Raw genomic sequence first — 17647 nt, forward strand, 5'->3', positions numbered from 1 at the left:
ATGGAGCAATGCAAAGACAGGAAGACATCTTTTTAACAATCAAAAGAAATTGGGAAGGATGAAGAGGATAAGGAGTACATTGGAGGATAATGTATTATCTAGATTAAATAAAACTTTATATATCATTGGGAAACATCCTACTGGGTTATGTGATTATTGTCAAGTAGAAGAGTCGGTAGATTATCTATTAAGCCAATGTCAGAAATATAATAATGAAAGGAAAATATTCAGGAAAATACCGCAGGAAACAATAGAAGCAAATCAAATACTCAGCCAAACAGAGAACTGTAATTATTTAGTTTCATTTTTGAGGGAAACCGTACTAATCTACAGGGTGGGTCCTGTTTGTGGCGCATTAGTATATGTGAGGGGGCAAACTTTTCAAGATGGGTGGTGACCATGGTGGCCATTTTGAAGTCGCCAACTTGGATCAAACTTTTGCTTTTTCAATAGGAAGAGGGTCATGTGACGCATCAAAGTTATTGGGAATTTGACAAGTTCCCCCTGTGCTCTCGTGGGTTTCCCCTGGGTTCTCCCGTTTCCTCTTTTCATCCAAAGACATGCTAATGTGAATTGACTAAACCAAAGTGGCACCAGATGAGCTCTTAGTCAGCCATAAACCTCTCTTAGCAATTCCTAACTTGTGATTAGCCATAACAAGCAGGGGAGTTTGAGACCTACCACAGCTCAAACTCCCCTCTCACCCTTCAAACAGGAGGGAGCCCCAGGCTCGAGAATCCTCAGAGCTCAGGGCTTTCTCCCAGGACAGCATGTAAAACACACTTTATTATCAATCATCAGCTAAGTGTGAACTCTTGAAATATATTGAGGATAAGAATTTAGAAGGCCTAATAGCCTAATATTTGTTATGTTGTATAATTTTTATTTAATTTCTAAAGCTTCTTTTGTAAATCTTTGTAAACTTTTTGAAATATGAAGGCTTTTTTGCACATAGGCCAATTATGGCATTAGTATGCAACTATTAATTGCAATATAGAGCAGTAAATTACATTAAAAGACTTAATCAACAGATAACATTAAAGGGCTGGTCCACTACGATATCAAATTTGAAACTTTAGTTGATGTGCAATGTAGCTGTGTGAACATAAACAATATCTCTGAATGTAAGACGCTTAAAGCTCAATGCAAAGGGAGACATTGGATTTTACAGAGTTAGCTTAGCAAAAGAGTTAGCTACAGCGGAACAATTTGGAGACTACAAAAAAATACATCCGGGCTAATGAGATCACAAGGGCTTCCGGTTACACACATTCACCACGCGCACACACCCTGCACAGCGAAGGGGCGTGGCCAGAGGCGCTGTAATGTTATAGCAGAGAAAGCTAAAATGGTGTCCAAACGCTGCTATTTCCTCTGTTTCTGTATTTGGGCTTCCAAAGGACACGACACAAAGAGAGAAGTGCTTACAGTTTAACTTAATTATGTTCCTGAGAATAATAATAAAGATATAGCTAGCATTTGACAAAGGAGAACTTCCAGAATCTCTCCCAGTTCAGTGCTGGATTTGCCTAAAAACTCCTCAAAGAAGGAGCTGCTCCAACCATAATAGACGAAGCTGTGGATCGTGAGCCTCAACCTGTAAGTATTTTTCATTTTTTAAATTGATTGATGACAGTGTCTATCATTAACGTTATGTTATGTTACAGTAAAGACGTAAACAAGGATGTAAACAACAGGAAATGCTGTTTGGCACTGTTAACAATTTAGCTACAAACTCATATTTATCAGTCAAACAGCTGTAAACACCCACAATCCTCAGCAGTGCTGCAGTGTCTCTCTATGCGGACGCTTTCCCTGCATTCTACATCTCAAATAACGAACTCACAAAAGATATGTGAACGTTTCAGATTACTTACACATGCTTATAACCTGAATCAGGGGTGACGCTGGCCTCTGACAAGCTGATAATGGAGAGCCGGGGTGGCGGGGTGGAGTGGGGGGGTTGGGTTGGGTATCACGGCTGAAAGAAGAGAACGAAGGGGGAGGGGGGGGGGGGGGTGAATGGAGGGAAATTGGTGCAGGCTCTTGATAATATCTCTGAGGCCCCCGTAAATGTATGGGCCCTTAGAATCTTCCTAACATTCCCCCTTATAGCGGCGCCCCTGACCTGAATATATGTGAAAGACACTTGAGAGCAGGCGTGAGGTTCAGCCGTGTCCTCTTCATCTTCTGTCGGATTCAGGTTCAGACTGATATGGCTAACAGCTACTCTGACTGACAGTGTTTACACAGCCGAGGCAAAAGCACCTGCGTGATGCTTTTTATGGTGATGTGCAGCCGATCCACGAATCACAACACATTATGTTAGCTCACCAATCAGAGCCTCTTGAGGACGGGCCTTTCGGAGGGAAATATGACAGTAATTTTTATGTTAGTTGAGTAGCTGTATATAATCAAAGTAAGATATATGAAAAAAATAATGAAACTTTCTACAAGTGAAGCATGAGCACCAGGCCCGGATTGGCTAATCGGCAGGACCGGGAGTATTCCCAGTGGGCTGGTTCGTTTTTTGGCCACCAGGGCCGGTGTCCCTAGCTGCCTGCAGTCTGAGCAGTCACACTTGTTTCATTCATTTATTTATTTGACCATAGCCTCAAACATTTTATTCATTATTTTCCCGCAGCTTCACTCTTTTTATTTATTTTCTCGCAGCCCCATGAGCAGAATGCAGTCTGAAGGTTAACGATGCCCAATAGAGAAATCTAAGAAGTCAGCTTCTTGTCAGATGTTGAATTTTAATCTTTTCTCAGGGATACAAAAACAAATTAAAACAAAATATAACCTCAAATTTCAACCATCACGGATGCGGTAAAGAAAACTGTGACTCCGCTGTCTTCTAAAGAACACACTGCCGTCAGATTTGACAGACGCAGTTCTTAAAGAGCCCGCACACGATTTTTAACATACATATCCTCAATGCCAAATGCACAGAATATCCATATGAACAACGCATATGAATAATAAGTTCTCAAATGCAAACAATTCAAACAAAATTGGCACAAACTAATAACCTCTAAATTTAAACCCCTTATTAGCACCATTTGTTTCAAAATGTATGAAAGTGGTGGAGTTTATTATGACCAGCAGAGGTCGCTGCTTCACATGTTTATTCTCATGCTGACCAAACCAGCAAATAAATAGGCTTTAACCCACCTCTTTATTTTCCTTTAACACTCAAGACAATTAAAGTGCAAGTGTTTTGCTCGAAGTATCCTTGTTCTAGTGAACTTAACACTTTCAAGAATAAATGCACGAGGGCGTTATTTCTGAGAATAAACACAGGGGAGTTCCCTCAGCTATTTTTAGATTCCTTTAATAGACTCACTTATTTCAGGAGTGTGTTTGGAAGATCCCACACACACTGAGGGGAATCCACAACAGATCACAATGACATTTTCTGACATTTTCAACAATTCATCTCAGTTATAATGCACATTAATGAAAGGAAATGCCGGTGAGTGCAGGAAATAGTCAATAAATGCAGGGGTGTATTATGTAGGGCACAAACCCACAAGCCTACATCGAGGTCATAATTTTAGCAAAATTAAGCAGTGGTTGGCTGATTTTCCAGATTTGGTCAGTACCTTTATGTGCAGCACTAATACTGACAATATTCAGATGTAAACAACAAAATTGACTGTACAGTTAATGTACTATTAAATACTTCTGCCCATGTATGCTATTTAAAGAGGACCTATTCAGCAAAAAATTATTTTATTAGGGGTTTAAACATTTGTGTACCAACAGTGTGTGAATATAACCAGCCTCTAATGGTAAAAAGGAATTAATTTTATTTTCTATAATCACACATGATAAAAACAGTCTGCAGAAACACTTTGATTGACATTCTCCCCTTGTAGGAGTCATCTGAGGGGGGAAGCCCCGCCCACTAGTGACCATCTCAGCCTCATTAGCATAAACAGCCCTGAGTGAGAAGCAGCCGTTGGTTATGAGAGTTTTGAGCTGCAGAAGATAATGTCAGTATCTGCCACTATGCTGACACACAGGCATTTGTAGCTCCTCACACTTTTGAAAAGAGCACGACCTCATTTAAGTTTAAAGCGACAGTCACCAAAACGACACAATAGGATCAAACCCTAAAAGGCTTGGATTCAGAGAGTTATAATTATTGTTTGTGTGGTATTTTGTGCTGAAACCTTTCACATAAACACTCTAGGGACATCAGAGACTTATTTTACTGACTTATCTTGTAAAAAGGGGCTAATAGGTCCCCTTTAAACAATAGGAAAAACGTGTGATCTGCTAACTTATATAGAGAATGACTTAGTAATCAGAAAATGTGCAATATTTTGATGAACTGAATTTAATAGGCATTTAAACACGTGTACATGCATGAAGATATTAGCCTAATATTTCACCAACACCAGCAGAAATTATAAGAACCTCAATGTGGTCAAGACACTTGCTTCAAGTGTGGCCACAAACACTTTTTGTTCCTGTTTGTTCCAGTAAAACACATATATAGCAGTTCAATATGTTACACAGAGCAAATTCAAGATTTATTGTTTATTACACACTTGTTTTTTCTTTCTTCTGCTTGTTTTATTATAACATTTGGCAGTCTATAGTAGTTTTTCCCAACCCTGTTCCTGAAGGCACACCAACAGTACACATTTTCAACCTCGTCCTAATCAAACACACCTGAATCAACTCATCAGAACATTAGAAGATACTTCAAATATGTACTGTTGGTGTGCCACTGGGAACAGGGTTGGGAAACACTGGTCTATAGTACTCTAAATGTATTTTTAATGGTAAGACTGATCAGTGCAGCCCAACAGTTCAGCACTCGTAATAAGCAAAACATGGCAGTTTTATTTGGTGAAGTGCTATTGTTTACATTTTGCTCTCCAAAATGGCCGACTGATCATGCATCATGAAACTTGATATACTGTAAATAGCTATGTATATGGACATACTGGACTTTAATGTACTGGCTTTCTATCAGTGAAACACGTACACAGAAGTACAATAGCTTACACCAAGTAAATTCAAGATTTACTGTTTATTACACAGTTGTTTTTGCTCTCTTCTGCTTGATTTATTATAACTTTTGGCAATCTATAGCAATGTTTCCCAAACCTGTTCCTGAAGGCACATCAACATTTCACATTTTCAAGCTTTCCCTAATCAAACACACTTGAATCAACTCATCAGAACATAAGAAGAGACTCCAACACCTGAAATTAATGGGTCAAATAAGGGAGACATCCAAATTATGTACAGTTGGTGTGCCTTCGGGAACAGGGTTGGGAAACACTGGACTATAGTACTCTAAATGTATTTTTAATGATAAGACTGATTAGTGAAGCCCAAAACATGACAATAAATGGTCTTTTCAACACTATAATCAGCTAAATATGGCCGTTTTATTTGGTTTAGTGGCATTGTTTACACTTTGCTCTCCAATATGGCCGACTGATGCATCATGAAAACATTCTTGATATAAATAACTATGTATATGGACATACTGGACTTTAATGGACTGGCTTTCTATTAGTAAAACACATAACAAGGAAGTTCAACAGGTTACACAGAGTGAATTTAACAAGATTTACCATTTATTAGTTGTTTTTGCTCTCTTCTGCTTGATTTATTATATCTTTTGGCAGTCTATAGCAGTGTAAAAATCCAGCTTAAACCAGCCTAGGCTGGTTGGCTGGTTTTAGCTGGTTGACCAGCCTGGTTTTAGAGGGGTTTTGGCCATTTCCAGGCTGGTTTCCAGCTATTTCCAGCCTGGTCTTAGCTGGTCAGGCTGGAAAATGACCAGCTAAATCCAGCTTAAACCAGCCTGACCAGCCTGGTTTAAGCTGGACATAGCTGGTTTTGGCTGGGCTCTCAGCCTGCCTAGGCTGGTCAAGCTGGTTTTAGCTGGTCATCTCCCAGACTGACCAGGCTGGAAATGGCTAAAAACTAGCCTGAAAATGGCCAAAACCCCTCTAAAACCAGGCTGGTCAACCAGCTAAAACCAGCCAACCAGCCTAGGCTGGTTTAAGCTGTTTTTTCAGTAGGGTTTCCCAACCCTGTTCCTAAAGGCACACCAACAAATCACATTTTCAACCTTTCCCTAATCAAACACACTTGAATCAACTCATCGAAACATTAGAAGAGACTCCAAAACCTGAAGTTAATGGGTCAGATGAGGGAGACATCCAAAATATGTACTGTTGGTGTGCCTCTGGGAACAGGGTTGGGAAACACTGGACTATAGTACTCTAAATGTATTTTTAATGTTAAGACTGATTAGTACAGCCTGAATATGACAATAAATGATGATTTCAGCACTCGTAATAAGCAAAACATGGCAGTTTTACTTGGTTTAGTGCCATTGCTTACATTTTGCTCTCCAATATGGCCGACTGATGATGCATCGTGAAAACACTGTTCATATGAATATGGACATACTGGACAAAATTCAATTAATTAAGTAAATTGACTGACTTTTTAATCAGTAAAACACATACACGGCATTTCAGCAGGTTACACAAATATTTAACATTTATACAAAATTTAACGTTTACTATATCCACAAATTATTTTACACAGAATTTGACTCTGTATGTGATTGTATATGAAATGAACCCTTAAGTCAGAAAGGCTTCATGTTCTGCACAAGTCTGAATCAAGACATTTGGAAATATGGTTTGAATCTGGCTAAAAATGCACATTAGTCTTGTACTGATTCATAAATACATTACACAAAATCCCTCGGCTGAGTCGGCTCATCTAGGTTGACTTCAGTGAAGATCTCTTCTGCTGTTCCTCGCCCTGCAATACAGAAAAATACACCAACATTAATACTGGAAACATGCATTATTACAAAGAGTTGAAGACTAAATTATTATTACCCTCCTGTAAAACTGTTATTCTTTTTTATTTCTCCTAAGTGCTGTTTAACAGATTTCTTCCCTGTATTTCCTATTATATTTTACTTCTGGAGAAATGGACTCCCCTTTGGTTGTGTTGGTGGCTGTTTTTCCCTCTTGACTACCATTATAATCACATTTTTTGATTGCAAAGCCATGCAACAATCAAGAATGCAATCAAAAAATATTGTTATAATGGAAGTCAATGGGGCAAAAACCGCCACCAACATAACCAAAGATTATACCCAGATTATTTTGTTGAGTTATTTTTTTTTTTTAAATCAAGGCATTTTCCCAAAATATGTATCAAAATATGGTTAGTCACCAAAAAATATCCCATTTGCTGAAACACAGAGAAAATTGTGGCCAAATTAAGCTTCAAAATCAGCCCAAAGTGGATAAAAACATCCCCAACAACACACAAGGGTTAATTATAGACTGACCAGCATTGTTGTTTTCGTTCTGCTCTGTGTTGTCAGCTTCAGATACAGTGGGATTACTGAAGTCTGATTCTCCTCCAATCAGATCCAGATCCAGGTTAAACTCCACTTTCTTCAAAGGCGGAGTCAAGCTGACTGAGCTTGAGGAGAAACTGTTTTCCTCTGGAACATTCGTCTCTCCTTTAGAGTCATATAAAAAGAGTAGATCATTAAAATGGAAAACTATTATTAAACATATTCATTAACTAATAGATCATAAAGATCAGGAATCCGGAATCTGTATGGTTTTTATGCATATATTCAGTTGAAATCAGAATTATTCGCCCCCCTGTTTATTTTTTCCCCCAATTTTTGTTTAACAGAGAGATTTTTCCAACACATTTCTAAACATAACAGTGGTAATAACTCATCTCTAATAACTGATTTATTTTCTCTTTGTCATGATGACAGTAAATAATATTAGACTAGATATTCTTCAAGACACTTCTATACAGCTTAAAGTGACATTTAAAGGCTTAACTAGGTTAATTAGGTTAACTAGGCAGGTTAGGGTAATTAGGCAAGTTACTGTATAACGATGGTTTGTTCTGTAGACTATTGAAAAAATATAGCTTAAGGGGGCTAATAATATTGACCTTAAAATGGTGTTAAACAATTAAAAACTGCTTTTATTCTAGCCAAAATAAAACAAATAAGACTTTCTCCAGAAGAAAAAATATTATCAGACATACTGTGAAAATTTCCTGAATCTGTTAAACATCATTTGGGAAATATTTAATAGAAAAAAAATTCAAAGGGGGCTAATAATTCTGACCTCAACTGTACATCCACTTACAATCTGTCAAATTAATAATCTCTATATTTTTTTGCCAATTCACTTTATTTGCTGCCCTATTCAGATGTTATTCTCAATGTAGATGTTACTCTCTTCAAGTTAAGTGTCTTGTTAAGTGTCTTATACAAAATTTAAAAAGGTAATCCAGGTTTGCAAGAAAATGTATATTAAAAAATGGTTTTGAGGTCACAAAGCGTGTATTTATTTGATCAAAACTACAAACGTTTATTGATAAAGGAAAATGATAATATTATTTCACACTTTTACAGTTTTTACTGTAACGTGTTCTGCTCTCAAAACTTTTATTAGATCAAAAATTCAGGAAAAACTGTAAAATTGTGAACAAATATTATCATTTACAATAAATGTTAATAAAAAATTATAAATAATATTATAGATTAAAATCCTTATTGAATGTCATTCATTCATTTTCTTTTCGGCGTAGTCCCTTTATTAATCTGGGGTCGCCACAGCGGAATGAACCGCCAACTTATCCAGCATATGCTTTACGCAGCGGATGCCCTTCCAGCTGCAACCCATCACTGGGAAAATTGAATGTAATTTGAAATGTAATTTATTTCTGTGTTTAAAGCTTTATTTTCAGCATCTTAAAAATGTTTCAGATCCCAAACTGTTTGACCAGTAGTGCACATCCAAACAAGTGTAGTAAATGTTGAAATATACCTGCAGAATAGATGCAGCGACACTAATGTAATGTAAAAATGCTGCTGCTTATATCAGATAACATGTTTATGTTCTTCAGCGGCGGCACGGTGGCTCAGCGGTTAGTGCCTCACAGCAAAAAGGTCGCTGGTTCGAGATTCGGCTGGGCCAGTTGGCGTTTCTTTATGGAGTTTGTATGTTCTCCTGGTGTTGGTGTGGGTTTCCTCCGGGTGCTCCGGTTTCCCCCATTGTACATAGGCGAATTGGTGAACTAAATTGGCTGTAGCGTGTGTGAATGAGTGTGTATGGGTGTTTCTAAGGACTGGGTTGCCGCTGGAAGTGCATCCGCTGCATTAAACTTATGCTGAAATTGTCGACGGTTCATTCCGCTGTGGTGACCCCTGATAAATAATGAAATAAGCCGAAGAAAAATGAATGAATGAATGTTCTTCAGTAATAACTGTGATTTAACAGACCGTTTTCATTGGCAGGTGTTTGCTCGGTTTTCTCCGCTGAACATCCATTGGCCATCGTCTTTTCCTCAGACTTTTCCTCCTGAATGTAGTCCAAACACACCGACAGATCTGAGCAGAAAAACATGTATAAATCAACAGATCTCACAGGCTGGTTTTTAATTTTTGCCTTGAATTAAAGGGGTCCTATTATGCCCCTATTTACAAGTTGTAAAGTAAGTTTCTGGTGTCCCTAGAGTGTGTGTGTGTGTGTGTGTGTGTGTGTGTGTGTGTGTGTGTGTGTGTGTGAAGTTTCAGCTTAAAATACCACACAATAATTTTTTTTAACTCTCTGAATCTGACCCTTTTAGGCTTTGAGGCAAATTGTGTCTTTTTGGTGACTGTCGCTTTAAATTCTAATGAGATTCAAAAAAGGGCGGAGCTACAAATGCCTGAATGTCAGCATAGTGTCAGATTCAAAAACATTATCTGTGTGAAAAACTGAAAATGTGTGTCAGAATGCATCGATCTATGGAGATTATAGTGTTCATTTGTGCTTCATCTAAAACTCCAGATTTATAATCCTCTTAGTCTATGCTGACATTATCTTCAGCAGCTCACTCTAATGGCGGACAGCTGCTTCTCACTCAGGACTGTTTATGCTAATGAGGGTGAGATGGTCACTAGTTATCTTTTATAAGGGGTTTAAACACAGTAGTGTGTCAGCAGCATGTGAATATATCCAGTTTCTAATAGTACAAATGAATTAATTTAATTGTTTATAATCAGACTTGATAAAAACAGTCTGCAGAAACACTTTGACTGACATTCTCCCTTTGTACGTGTCATCAGCGGGGGAAAGCCCCGCCCACTAGTGTAAATTTATCCCTCACTAGCAGCATAGGATGTTAGTCTTGTTTTTGAATCTGCCACTATGCTGACACACAGGCAATTTGTAGCTCCGCCCTCTTTTAAACAGAGCACAATCTAATTTAAATTTAAAGCGACAGTAACCAAAACACCACAAGTAAGATCAAAGCCTAAACGGGTCAGTTTCAGAGAGTTATAAAACATTATGTGTGGTATTTTGAGCTGAAACGTCACACACACACACTCTAGAGACACCAGAGACTTATTTTAGATCTTGTAAAAAGGGGCATAATAGGTCCACTTTAAACTATATGAAAGAAATAGCTGTTTTTATGTGGTCAAACTATATTAATTGATTGAATTTACAGAGAATGGAGCTTTATTGTGATATATAGGCTCCCATTATCAGATTATAAGACAATCATAATGTTTATCGCCCATAACTAATTCAGACTGAGAGTTATTCTTGCCTTTGTTGGTTTGTTCGTAGCTTATGCCTTGTTGTTCGCTCCTCAGCGGCGTGTCGTAGTCATTGGCAGGTCCGTCGACTCGAGTCAGATCGAATGAGTAACTCTATCATCACAATAGGGAAAAAACAAAGATTTATATTCAATATGGTATGAGAATATAGTAGACCATTTTAGTCTGTGTTTTTGTGACATATAAAGCACACAGATTTATATAAAGACATGGGTATGACAAACAGAAGGTGACTTAGGAGGTCAAAAAGCCCGAATTTTGGGATAAAAAGTTGCAATAACCTTTTTTTATTTTCATTTATTGGAAGAAACTGGCCCCTATGGAAGCGCCCATTTCAGTGTTAACGTGTGTGTGAAAGGAAGTTGCTGTGACTTATTTCAGTTTGTTGATGTACTTCCTTCTGAAACTGAATATTGAGTAGTGGATGGGGATTATTTTCTGCATCATTCCCTCATAGCAAACTAACAATAAGAGGGGCGTGGCTAAGAATATTGTGTCTGAAGCGTCAAACTGACATCATCAGAGAAGGAGCCGATCCATTCGTTCGTTGTCTTTGGTCAAAGCTGCGCATGCAGTTTCCAAAGTAGTGGTTATCTATGTCGGTTAATGATTCCTCGACATCTTTCAATTGTTCCCGCTGGGTTTGCAGCGATGCTTTCACAGCTGAAATGGAGGTTTTTAGCTCAGAAAGAATCTCCACTCTGAGCGCTGCGACCTCTGATCTGATGCCCCCAAGAAGCTCGCGGATGTCGTCTCTCTGTGTCGAAGCCGCCATACCCGCCGCTTGCACGTTATCCTCCTCAGTTATTTCAGTGTTCTTTTTTGTATTACCTCTCGGCATATTAGGTTGTAATCTTGTGTAAAATATCAGATGCACTTAAAGCGTGTAGAGAACTCGGATTAATCAAAGTGATTGAAAGTAATATTCAGAGCAGAAACTTGCGACTTCTTACTCCGCCATCATACCGCCCAAGGAGCCAATCCAAACACAGAAGCAGATGAGCAAACTGGAGATTGAAGATCAGCAACCATTTTTTCATTGGATTATCTGATTAACTGTTCAAAATAAACAATGTGTGCAAGCTAAATAAACATTGTACATTTTTATTTTTTACGCAGACTTTAGGATGATAAATAATAAGATGATTTAAGATTAGTTTAAGGTGATCCCACACTCACTTCTAGTCGTCATTTTAAATGGAAAAACTTCCTAAAGTAGCTCACTAAGGTTTTGTAACAAAAAAAAAGCAGAAAACATATTTAAATTAGACTTTACCCTTCCTTTCTTTCTCAGAAAATACAAAACACCAAGTAGAAAGCCAATCAGGATCAGGATGAAGATCAAAATGATGATACCTGTCAAAAACACAAGATCTGTTGTCGTATTTTCAGTTATCCTGCAAATATTATTAGGGATGTAAAGATGAGTTGAATCAAGTGAGTTGATTTCAACAGGTTCAATTTGATTTAAACAGGTTTGATTCAATTCAAATAGGTTTCATTCAAATCAGTTCAATTAAAATTTGGCAGATTTGGTTTGATTCAAACCGTTTTGATTTCATTCAAATCGGCTAAATTAAAATCTTGTAGGTGTGATTTGATTCAAACAGGTTTGATTCAGTTCAAATATTTCCATTCAAATCAGTTCAGTTCAAATCTGGCAGGTTCGATTTATTTCAAAATGATCCAGTTTGATAAAAATAGGTTCAATTCAAATCGGTTCAATTCAGATTTGATTTAAATAGATTAGATTTAAATCGGTTCAATTCAAATCTGTCTGGTTTAATTCGATTCAAACAGCTTCGATTCAGTTGAACTAAAACAGGTTTAATTCAATTCAAATAGGTTTGATTCAAATCAGTTCAATTAAAATCTGTCAGGTTTGGTTTGATTCAAATAGTTTTGATTTAATTCAAATAGGTTTGATTCAAAGTGGCACAATTCAGATCTGGCAGGTTCAATTTGATTTAAACTGATTTGATTTGATTCAAATACTTCTATTTAAATTAGTTCAATTCAAATATGGCGGGTTCGATTTAATTCAAACTGGTCCAATTTGATTCAAATAGGTTAAATTCAAATCGGTTCAATTCAGATTTGATTTAAATAGATTAGATTAAAATCAGTTCAGTTCAAATGTGGCAGGTTTGATTTGATTCAAATAGGCTGGATTCCATTCAAATAGCTTTGATTTAAATCAGTTCAATTCAAATCTGTCAAGTTTGGTCTGATTTAAACAGTTTTGATTAAATTCTAATAGGTTTGATTCAAAGTGGCTCAATTCAAATCTGACAGGTTCAATTTGTTTAAACTGATTTGATTCGATTCAAATACCTCCATTTAAATTGGTTCAATTAAAAAATCTGGCAGGTTCGATTTGATCCAAACAGGTTTAATTTGATTCAAATAGGTTTAATTCAAATCGGTTCAATTCAGATTTGATTTAAATAGATTAGATTCAAATAGGTTCAGTTTAAATCTGGCAGGTTCGATTTAAGTCAAACAGGTTGGATTCAATTTAAATAGGTTTGATTCAAATTGGTTCTGTTAAATATGACAGGTTTGAATTGATTCAAACAGGTTTGATTCAATTCAAATAGGTTTGATTCAAATTGGTTCAGTTCAAATCTGGCAGGTTTGATTTGATTCAAACAGGTTAAATTCAATTAAAATAAGTTTGATTAGATTCAAACAGGTTCGATTCAAATCAGTTCAATTCAAATCTGACATTTTCGATTTGATTTAAACAGGTTCAATTCAATTCAAATAGGTTTGATTCAATTTAAATATGTTAGAGATTCAAATTGGTTTAATTCAAATCTGGCATGTTTCCTATATGTGTTTTATGACCAGAGTTTCACTAAAGTAAAGCCAGACTGTTCTGTTTTAGCTTCAGATTTGGAAACTATGGTCTAGTTTAGTTTAAAAATTCAGCAATATAGCCTGATAAAAGGACACATTTCCATTCACTGTAACTATATGTCTTCTCATTTGGTAAAAAAAAAAAGATTGTTAGAGAAATGAATCATAAATCAAAATCATGAATCGTTACATCCCTAGTGAATATAAATCATTTAAGCACATGAGAATGTGATCTTGATATGAAAAACAAAGCATGTAAAGCAAGTGTGAGTCAACAGTGTCAAAGTTAAATCTGTAGGACAGGAAGAAAGGGTTTTTTTATATCTTCCGCAAAGCAGACGAGAATCATGCTCACCTACTACAAGATTTCCAGAGCCTGAAACACAACAACAATCACGTTAGAGAGATTTCACATTCACTGACAAGCATAGGTAAAGTCTAGCATATGACTACTTCATCTGGAACATGCAATTATCACAACATCATGTACAGTGTTGGGTGTATGGAGTTGCCTCCAAACACAAAACAAAAAATATTGCTGCGGGGTTCAGACTACTTATTTAAAACAAGCTGAAACAACACAACTCTAGAGTTTTTTTTGGGACAGCTTAATTGTTTTAGTTTAATCAACTTAAATTTTTGAGTCGGGACAACATGAATGAATTTTGTGCAACTCTGCATTTATTACAGTATATTTGCTGCAATTAAATAACTGAAAAAGTAAAGTAAGAGATTACTGTTTATCTTTAGGTAACTTCATTATTTATTTATAATGTACTTGCCTCAAATATTCCTAAATACTGTAAATAAATGCAACAGTTCTGCATAAATCAATTCAGAGATTTTTGTTATACATATTTTGCGACCGAATAAATTAAAGAAACAATGAATTGAGTCAGAAATTAGTTCATGACAATAAATTTGCAGAATAAAATTTTTTTTTATACAATAAATAATAAAATAATAAATTATTTTGCTACAGACAATATATGGTATCAATTCAGAGATACAGAGTTCATCTAGCTTCCCATTTCAGTAAACTAAAGTGAAATTTAGTTAGAACTTATTGGATTCAGCTTTAAAAAATTAACTTTAGTTAGCTGAACTTTTATAAATAAGTAAAACTGAATAATCCACACAAATCAATGAACTTTACAATGTAGTAATTAAAAAAAGATCTTAAAAATACAACTTTAATGATGTAATAAATACTGAATTGCCTTTTTGAACTGGTTATTTGACAGAGACTGCAATTAGGGCTGCACAATATATCGTTTCATATCGCAAGGTGATCATTCGCAATCGTGTGTATACGCAATGTTGAGTATGGATTATAACAGATCATTTTGCAAGTGTTCAGTGACTGTGTGAGGGTGTTAAAGGCATCCAGGCTTAAGAAATTCTACCGTTTGTAACTTTGACAAATGAATAACGATGAAATATATTGAAATGTTTATAAAACAAAGACTATAAAGTATTATTTTTACATTTGATTATTCAATTACTGTATACCCGAACACAGTTCGACTCCTCTGAAAACAATAAAGTGCTGTTTATTTAATTAGTATATATTTCTTTACTGAATTCATCTATGGTTGTAGATCGTCTCTCATATTTTATGCATATGCACTCCCTCTACAGAATCATCCAAATCAACCTTAAATGATAAATTCTTTGCAAATAGTTATTCAACACATCTAGTGAAATTGTATTCCTATTGCAATATATATCACGGAATAAAAAAATATCTCAATGTTCGATTTTTTCAATATCATACAGCCCTAACAGCAAAGATAGCTCGTTTAAATAAAGTGCATTAAATAAGCGTGCAGAGAGTGATTTCACCGCTGTGGTGGGTTTGCATTCAGAAAGCACAAGCATGCTGCAGCCGCACCCACACACACACACGATAACCACTCAGATCTCAAAGCATCTCTGAAACCCTTCACGCACTCCACACTTTCAGTTGTTTTCTCAGAAACAACGTCTTTGTTGTGAAGCTACATTCACTGAGAGATGTTCTTTTTGCAACTAGACAGACTTTCTTAACCCTTGTGCATTGTTCAGATTGACCCCCCTTTGGTTATGTTGGTGCTGTTTTTACTCCATTCACTTCCATTATAATCCCATTTATTTACTGTAAAGCTATGACAGTATATAATCATGCATTCTTGATTGTTGCTGGTTTTCAGTGTTGGGAAGAGTTCAAATGTGTCATTTTAACTGTTGATCATCAGTTGTCAGCATTAACCCTTTAGATAGGCCTGTGCTAAAATGTTTCAGGCTTTTATATGGAGTTCAGTGGAGTAAACAGCAGGTTATAGTGTGTGTGCAGAAATACACTCACTGTGTTTACTATGTTCTGAGAGCCCCATTTTGATTTTCTCAGACATATCAAGGTAAGTGTGCAAAGGACTCTCACACTCTATAACTCAATATAAAAGCCAGAAACGAAGCTTTTTTTGCACTGGAACTGATGGTCAACAGTAAAATGACAAATTTTATCTCTTCCCAACAGGGAAAACCTAGAATGCATGATTAAATGTTGTCATGGCTTTGCAATCAATAAATGCCATTATAATGGAAGTCAATGGAGCAAAAACAGCCCCCGACATAACCAAAGATTATGCCCAGAGTGTATTGTTTTTGTTATTGTAGTAATTTTCAAAGCATTTTCCCAAAATATGTGTCAAAATAAGATTTGTCTAGCCTGATCTCACGAGAAAACATAAGTATTTTACGTTTTGCCAGTTTAGTGGCTAATTCGTATGAATTCGTACGAGTTCAGTCGTACGAAATTGTACGATTTTAAAAAGGAGGCGTGGCACCTAACCCCACCCCTAAACCCAACTGTCATTGGGGGATGAGCAAATCGTACTAAATTGTACGACTTAGAACGTACGAATTCGTACAAATTAGCCACTAAATCAAAAAGTTACGAATTGCCGTGAGATTGTGTTGGATTTGTCACCAAAAATAATTCCATTTCCTGAAACCCAGAGAAAGTTATGGCTAAATTAAGCCTTAAAACCTCCCCAGAGTGGATGAAAACAACCCAACACCACACAAGGGATAACTTAAATAAAGTATAATAAATAAATGCGGACAAATGCACCATTATTACGTACATTACTGATGAAATTATTTACATAATTGAACCTCTCATGTTCACACCATGGCTACATTTATTTGGTCACAAAATACAGTAAAAACAGTAATATTGTGAAATAGTATTACAATTTAAAGTATACTCTCCTTTTTAACATTTTCCTTTGGCTTAGTCTCTGATTTATCAGGGGTCACCACAGTGGAATTAACCACCAACTATTCCAGCATATGTTTTACACAGCGGATGCCCTTCCAGCCACAACCCAGTACTGGGAAACACCCATATACACTCATTCACACACACACTCATACACTAGGGCCAACTTAGTTCATCAATTCCTCTATAGCACATGTGTTTGGACTGTGGGGAAACCGGTGGACTCAGTGGTGTAGTCCTTGCTATCCGCACGTATACTCAGTATGCCTACTTTTTTCCACGAGTTGTTTGGGTATTACCACTTCTGAGGATCAATAATTGTATATACCCTCAGTATGCTCACTTATTTTTCTGATAAAACTTCCCTAATTTTAGTGTATTATTTTTAATTCTTACTTAATCTATATGTGTACATTTTTCTTTGTTTACCCCAAATGGATCTGTTCCTGATCTGCCCTGAAATGAAAATCCTAAAATCGCCCCTGTACAACAGTATTTCACATTTGTCTTAATCGTGATTACCGATACAAGAAATGACACTATATGTAACACTACAAACGATGAGGCAAAGACTACTCATAAATCGCGTAACAATACGCGATTTAAAAGGGTAACTACTAATATATAATAGCGACAACAGAAGACAGACTTCTAATAGTTTGGTTTAAAACAAGCATGCACGAATATGCCAATCAAAAACAATGGCTGATTGATTTTAAGGCCATCATTAATTCGGTTTATTTACTTGAGTAAATGTTTGTAAAGCAACCTATTAAATGTAAAGTAATAAGCCAGTAAAGAAGGTGGGTTAAAAAGCTGTCTTTCCATGTATATATATATATTATAGTAGGCAAAGAAACGACGAAAGTCAA

Source organism: Danio aesculapii, chromosome 23 (genome assembly GCF_903798145.1).
Source record: "Danio aesculapii chromosome 23, fDanAes4.1, whole genome shotgun sequence".
Lineage (NCBI taxonomy): Eukaryota > Metazoa > Chordata > Actinopteri > Cypriniformes > Danionidae > Danio > Danio aesculapii.